At 41.3% G+C, this 8,236-nt stretch overlaps 1 pseudogene; it reads right to left on the reverse strand.

Annotated features, from left to right (window-relative positions):
• Nucleotides 1-6,840: 6,840 nt before the first annotated feature.
• LOC111765713 (small nucleolar RNA SNORA73 family) lies at nt 6,841-7,026 on the reverse strand (annotated as a pseudogene).
• Between the last annotated feature and the right edge of the window lie 1,210 nt (nt 7,027-8,236).

An 8,236-nucleotide genomic window follows, 5' to 3' on the forward strand; every position in this document is an offset into this window, starting at 1 on the left:
TTCCTGGAGGAGAAGAGAGTCCCGTGTCTTTCTAGTCTGCCATCTTCCTGGAAGTCTCTGCTTCACTTTTAAGCCACCAGGTACATTTCTATTTTCTTTGGATTCTCTTTCTTGCTTTCTTTTATTAAATTTCAAATTTAAAAAATAAAATAACAGAAAAAGGAAGCTTAACAAGTTAGGGAAACATTGCACCTAAAAAGTTCTGTCCAGGCACTTTTATCTCATCTAATTCCAACATGAACTCAATCGTTCCTCTAGTTTTCAGAAAAGATACACTAGATGTGGATCAGTTAAATGACAAGGTCAAAATCTCTTTATTAGTGAAAAAATTAAGAAGAGAAAAAAATGCTTAATCTTTTCATAGCTCACAAAACCAAACCCCGTATTCTTTTTTTTCCTTAATGAAGTAGGAGACCTAGTATTTACCGGGTATCTACTGGGCACCAGTCCCACACCTGATCACCCACACTCTGGGAGGGAGGTACTATTAGCCCCATTTTATGATAGCTGAAACAGAGATTCACTGATGTTGAGTGATTTGCCCAATGGTCCCACAATAAGGAAATGGCAGAGCCTGGATCCACATCGAGATTGCTGTGCCGCCACAGCCCATCCTTTCCCTGGTGCCTCCCTCAAAGTGACCTCGATTTGGAAGGCCTTCCCACCCTTCAAACTCACCTTCTTTGCAAATGGAGTGGAACCAATTTCAAATGTGATTCTTGAGCTACAGTGCCTGGTACCCGTCTCAGGAGCTCCTTGCCGACCAATTTCCCAGACTCTGAAAAATGCAATCCATCTGCTGTTCTCTTGGGCACTTTTTCTTTTCTTTTCAACAAATTAGTTCTATTGGTACATATCAATAAAGCATAAATCCATCCAATCTTTTTTTGATCCCCTCAGAACCACATGGAAATATGTGCTGAGTAAAAGCCAGGCCTGTTTTGCTTGCTCTGTCTCCCCTACTTGGTCATGTGGGGTGGAGCTCTTAGAACCCAGTGCCAGTGAAGTCCACACAGTCCCTAATGCAGCTTTTCCTGGTGCTAAGCTGTTTCAGTGTTCTTAGGAGAGCTTTACTGACTCTTTCGACTAGTCATATGAATATATTCAGCTGATTAACAGGGTAGCAAGTTCATACATCTGCCTCTCCCACACTGGTGTACTTCCTGATGAAAGCAGTGGTTAAAAGTTGGCCTCTGGTAGTGAGGGCTGGAAAACTAGTGTCATAGGTTGGGTTCTCCGGAAGCAGAAATGGAGATGGAATTCAGGGTACAAGCTGTTTAGTGAGGATCAATTCCCGTGAAGCGTCTGTAAAAGAATTGGAATTGGGCAGAAGAAGTTCAACTGCAATGCAGTCTCCACAAAGCCATGGTCAACCCAGCAGGGAGCATTAAAGGAAGTACTGACAGTCAGAGTGGCCCCTGTTTGGAGGAAATGACAGGTCTTTACACTCAGGCCTCGTTCTGTCACCACATATGGGCTGCTCTGGGAAGGACATGACTTTGGGGGAGGGACTCTCTGTGACTGAGGCAGCCCCAGAAGGAGCTGACAGCTGGAGGCTGCCTGCTGACCACACTCCCCCCAGCTGCACAGCAAGTTCTTCCTAGGAGATCTGGGCGGTGCATCTGCACATCCACTGCAGCCAGGAAAGGCATGGTTAGAAGGGCTGTGACATATTGTGGCCCAGGTAAAATTCTGGTCCTGAGCCAATCTTCACCCTTTGGGCCTCATTTTCCTCATTGCTCAAGTGAGGGTGGGAAGGAAATTCATTCATTCTCCTGACATATTGACTGAGGGTCTTTGGTGTGCCAGGTACTGTGCCAGGATCTCACGGTGAACAAAACGTACTGAAACCCCTGCGCTCAGGGAGCTGACAGCCCCAAAGACCCCTAAAATCCATCCAGTGACACAGACTCAGCAGAGGTCACTCCTGGTCTTGCTTGTACTGATTATGACACACACAGAGTGCCAGGGCCTTGATGCATATTCAGACACGTGACAGTTGGATCCACATGGTGACAGGAAAGAGGGAGCCACTGTGGGTTCTTGAGCAGGAGTGCTGCCATGGTTTGGAGCTGTATGCACTCCAAAAAAAATATGTCCTTAAACGTCATCCAGTCCTGTGGTGTGAAGCCATTGTAAGTTGGACCTTTTGATGAGGTTAGGTCAGTTAAGGTGTGGCCCACCTCAATCAGGATGAGTCTTAATCCTATTACTGGATTCCTTTATAAGCAGAATGAAATTCAGAGAGAGAGAAAAAGCAACGAAGCTGAAATTCAACAGAACTCAGAAGAGAAGGGAGAGGCCAGCATGTGCCTTGCCATGTGACAGAAGAGCCCAGGGCCAAGGATCACTGGCAACCAGCCCCAGTTTGCCAGTCTTTGGGAAGAAAGCATCGCCTTGATGATGCCTTGATTTGGACTTTCTCTTAGCCTCAAAACCATGAACCAATAAATTCCCATGTTTTAACCCGATCCGTTTCATGGTATTTGCTTGAGCAGCCCAGGAAACTAAAACAAATGCTAAGAGATAAGTAGGAAGTTTTAGAAGGGCTACTCCAGCAGCTGTCAACCAACGGGCCAGAGAAAGAAATTTCACTGTGTATCACCCTGCTCTTCACATGGTTCAAATAAGGGAAAATAGACATTGGAGGCCAGGCCACACTGCCTGTCCAGCCCCGTGTTTAATTTTTTTTTTTTTTGGTTGGTTTATGGCTAACTTTTTTCTATTGGTGGCAGCAATGATTGGGAATTCAGTGTTATGACCTGACCATTGGGTGATCTCTGCAAATGAGTTTATGGATTTTGAGTGTGAGACGACAGAAGGTCTGGTTTGTTAGTCTTTGCCTCTTGTATCTCTTGACTGGTGGCTGACATTATAGAATTGAAGCTATAAGCTCTCTCTGTGTCTGTAACTCAGAAAGGCCTTCACCTCTCCTTGTGTGAATGTGTAATGTTTTCTTATTTCCAGAGGGTGTCAACAAATTATTTTTTGAAGTTTCTTAAATTAAAGGAGCGCTGTTCTGATTAGTTTGGTTTGTAGAGGTAAATAATCACTTATATAAGTCAAATATTCCTGAAATTCCAAGAAAATGAAGAAATTAAAGTTCAGATATTTTACATGTGCTAGACTTAACTTTTTTACAGAAACTTTTTTTTTTTTGAGGTATTGGGGCCTGGGAATTGAACCCAGGACCTTGTATATAGGAAACCAGTGCTCAACCATTGAGCTACATTGGCTCCTCTGAGTGGTTTTTTTTTCATTTGTTTTTGCTTGTTGTTTGTTTTTGTTTCTTTCTAGGAGGCACTAGGAGCTGAATCCAAGACCTCCCATGTGGGAAGCAGGCACTCAACTGCTTGAGCCACATCTGCTCCCCCAGAAACTTTTTAAAACCCAAGTTCACATAATTAAGGTAAATATTTGGCAAATGAGACTAGTTCAATAAAAACAATTATGTCTTCTCTGATTTATCAGTGCTAATAAATACAAGGGTGCATTTATTCCACCTGGGTTTGTGTTTTCCTAAATTTGTGCAGATTTACTGATCAAATAGAAACAACTATTACTTGTAGCTAATGTTTAAGATTATGGAAAATGTAGATTTTTTTTCTCTCCCCTTCCCCCACCCTGTTGTCTGCTCTCTGTGTCCATTCGCTGTGTGTTCTTCTGTGTCCGCTTGTATTCTTGTCAGCGGCACCAGTAATCTGTGTCTCTTTTTTGCTGTGTCAGCTCTCCGTGTGTGCGATGCCATTCCTGGGCAGGCTGCACTTTCTTTGCACTGGGCAGCTCTCCTTACGGGGCGCACTCCTTGTGCGTGGGACTCCCCTGCGCGGGGGACACCCCTGCGTGGCAGGGCACTCCTTGCGCGCATCAGCACTGCACGTGGGCCAGGTCCACACAGGTCAAGGAGGCCCGGGGTTTGAACCGCGGACCTCCCATGTGGTAGACGGACGCCCTAACCACTGGGCCAAATCCACTTCCCATAAATTTGTTTTTGACTAAAGTAAACCGTTATTCTGATAAATTTATTTCAATAGTCATTATGTTTTGTAATATGTCTGCTTCAAGATAATTTCCAAGATCTTTAGGTAATTTAAAACTTGACTTGATATTAAATTGAGTCAACTAATGGCTATTCATTGGATGCGTAGATCATTTTCAAGTAAGATAGAACACTGAATAGATTCCTAAATATAATTTTTTAAGGTGGTACTGGGGATTGAACCCAAGACCTTGTACATGGGAAGCAGGTGCTCAACCACTTGAGCTACATCTGTTCCCCCTAAATATAATTTAAGTTTATGTATTTTAAAAGTTTTTTATTAGAATAGCTGTAGGTTTACAGAAACATCATGCAGAAAGTATTAATATAAAATTCCCATATACCACTTCTCACACACAATTTTCCCTATTATTAACCTTTTGCTTTAGTGTGGTACCTTTGTTACAATTGATGAAACAATGTTATTTTAATTATGCTATTAACTTTAACGGACTTTTTACATTGTGTTAAACAGTTCCATGTTGTGTGTGTGTGTGTGTGTGTGTGTTAAATCATATATAACCTAAAATTTCCCCTTTCTCCCCCTTTTGAATATACAATTAAGTGCTGTTAACCACATACACAAAGTTGTCTGTCGTCAAATCATCTCGTCAATTGCCAAAACTTTTCCATCACTCCAAACAGAAACTCTATATCAATTAAACGTTAACTCCCTATTCCCCTCCCTCTTTTGACCCCTAGTAACCTATATTCGAGTTTAAGTTTATATACTTTTGCTTCTTATTTTATATCTCTAGAGAGGCTGTATCTTTGGGTCTGCCAGTGAGCAAGTTCGTTTTTGCCATTTTGTGAAGCTGTATAAGGGACGGGTGTGGTAGTGGGAAGCTGGCTTATGTTTACTTGTGAGCTCTGCAAGTCTGCTAAAGTGAGAGACAGTTCACAATGACCCACTCGCTGGTTTTCTCTGTGAAAAAGAGTTTAGGTACTTTGGTTAAAAGTTATAATTACTGTCAAGGGTTGCAACTACACTTAGGAGCAATAGTGATAGAGAAATATATCTGTGCTTTTTTTTTTTTTTTTTTTTTTAGGTACTGGGTCGGGGGATTGACTCAGAACCTTGTATGTGGGAAGCTGACACTCAACCACTGAGCCACATCAGCTCCCCCAAGTTGGTTTTTTCCTTTGTGTGTGTGTGTTTGTTGTTTTTAGGGGGCACGGGGGACTGAACCCGGGACCTCCCATGTGGGAAGCAGGCGTTCAACTGCTTGAACCACTTTCGCTCCCCTGCTTTTGCTTTTCAAGGAGAAAATAGTAAAAGCAGTGGTTCTCAACCCTTTTGGACTTCAGATCCTTCTACACTCTTAGGATTTATTGAGGACCCCAAAGAGCTTTTGTTGATGTGGGTTATGATGATTAATATTTGCAATGCAAGAAATTAAAACTGAGCACATTTTGAATGCTTATCTACTAAAGAAATAACAAACATTAGAGCAGAGCTAAATGAAATAGAAAATACAAAAACACTAGAAAAAATAAACAAAACCAAAAGCTGGTTCTTTGAGAAGATTAATAAAATTGACAAACCCTTAGGTAGACTAACAAAGAATAAAAGAGAGAAGATGCAAATACATAAAATAAGAAATGAGGAAGGGGATATCACAACTGGCCCCAATGAATAAAGAATATCATAAGAGGGTACTTGGAAAAATTGTATGACAACAAGAAGGACAATTTAGAGGAAACATACAAATTCCTAGAAACACACAAGCAGCCTACATTGATGAAAGAAGACATTGATAAACTCCACAGACCAATAACAAGTAACAAGATTGAATTAGTCATCAAAAACCTCCCAACTAAGAAGAGCCCAGGACCAGATGCCTTCAAAGGTGAATTCTCCCGGAAAGAACTAATAACAATCCTGCTTAAACTCTTCCAAAAAATAGAAGTGGAGGAAACATTGCCTAACTCATTCTATGGTGCCAAAATCACCCTAATACCAAAGTCAAAGACTCCATGAGAAAGGAAAACTATAGACCAACCTCTCTAATGAACATAGATGCTAAAATCATCAGCAAAGTACTTGATAATCATATTCAGCCAACACATTGAACAAATTACACACTATGACCAAGTGGGTTTCATCCCTGGTATGCAAGGATGGTTCAATATAAGAAAACCAATCAATGTAATACACTATATAAACAGATTGAAAGAAAAAAAAATCACATGATCATCTCTATAGATGCAGAAAAAGCATTTGACAAAATACAGCACCCTTTCCTGATAAAAACACTTCAAAAGATAGGAATAGAGGGAAATTTCCTCAACACAATAAAGGGTATAAATGAAAAACCCATAACTAACATCATATTCAATGGTGAAATCCTAAAAGCTTTCTCTCTAAAATCTGGAACAAGACAAGGATGCCCACTGTCATTGCTCTTATTTAACATTGTGTTAGGAGTATTTGCTCAAGCACTTAGGCAAGAAAGAGATATAAAAGCATCCAAATTGGAAAGGAAGAAGTAAAAATCTCACTATTTACAGATGACATGATCCTATACCTCGAAAGCCCTGAGAAATCTACAACAAAGATTCCAGAGCTTACAAATGAGTTCAGTAAAATGGCAGGTTATTAGAATAACATGCAAACATCAGTGGCATTTCTGTACACCAATAATGAGCAATCTGAGGGGAAAATCAAGAAAAAAAATCCTATTTACAATAGCAACTGAAATAATCAAATACCTAGGAATAAATTTAAAGATGTAAATGGCTTGTACAGAAAACTACACAACACTGTTAAAGGAAATCAAAGAAGGCCTTAATAAATGGAAGAATATTCCCTGTTCATGGATAGGAAGACTAAACATCATTAAGAATATGCAGGTGCAGGCTCGAGAGCCTGGCTTCATCCCCAACGTTGTGGAATGGGACTATACATGACTGGGCAGAGCCCTATGCTCCCCTGCACCACCTGGATGGAGCCCGGGGAGAGTGACTGCCTGGGGTATCCACATTGGATGAATAGACACTTCTCCAAAGAAGAAATACAAATGGCTAAAAAGCACATGAAAAGATGGTCTACATCACTACCTATTAGGAGGATGCAAATGAAAACTACAATGAGATATCATCTTATACCCATTAGAATGGTGGCTATTAAAAAAACAGAGGACTACAAATGTTGGAGAGGATGTGGGGCAATGGGAACACTTATTCACTGCTGATGGGAATGCAGAATGGTGCAGCCATTGTGGAGGATGGGTTGGTGAGTCCTCAGGAAGTTAACTATAGAACTGCCATATGATCCAGCAATCCCACTGCTGGGTATATACCCAGAAGAACTGAAGTCAAGGACAGAAACCGATATATGCACACCAATGTTCACTAATTTTAGTAAGTTTTTTAGTTAGTTTCGATCACAGAAGGGTTACAACTGTGGCAGGGAAGGATCACTGGTGTGGGGTGTCAGTGATAGGGGATGCATGGGAAGAGGTTCCTCTGGAGCATACCTATAAGGCATATGAAAGAGTTCAAATATTCATGTGACATTGTTGCAGTGGATAGAAATCCAGACAATAACAGAAAGAATATCCAACTCCCATCCTGGGGAGTTCTGCCATATTCCCTAATGGGACAGTAAGAATCCCCTGAGTACAGAGGCAGTGACTAATGAAGGAGGATGGACCATCGACAGACCCTTGATATTGATGACTGTACTTATGAACCTTTTCTTTTGAAACTGAAACTTAGCCTAGTATTAGGGTGCCTAAGAGTTATCTCCTGAGATCCTTCTTGTTGTTCAAATATGTCCTCTCTCTAAGTTAAACTCAGCATATAACTGCATTGTCTTCTCCCTGGCGTGGGACATGACTACTGGGGATGAGCCTCCCTGGCACCAAGGGATTAATACCAAGCACCAACTAGCAATGCAACTGAAAAAAGACTTTGACCAAAAGGGGAAAAAAGGGTAAAGACAAATGAGTTTATATGGTTAAGAGACTTCAAAGTGAGTCAGGAGGTCATTCCAGAGGTTATACTTACTCACGTCTCAGCAGGATCTCATTGACTGCCACAGAAAATATCACCTTAAATAGTGGGGCTCCTGAGAGCTCTAGAGACATCCAGACACTATAGGCAGGGTAGACAGCTCAGGAGTTTGGTGCCCTGCCAGTGAGCCCTACTTTCAAATTTATGGTCCCCCATGTGAAAGAGTTGAACTCAGTTATT

The sequence above is a fragment of the Dasypus novemcinctus genome, chromosome X (genome assembly GCF_030445035.2).
Source record: "Dasypus novemcinctus isolate mDasNov1 chromosome X, mDasNov1.1.hap2, whole genome shotgun sequence".
NCBI lineage: Eukaryota > Metazoa > Chordata > Mammalia > Cingulata > Dasypodidae > Dasypus > Dasypus novemcinctus.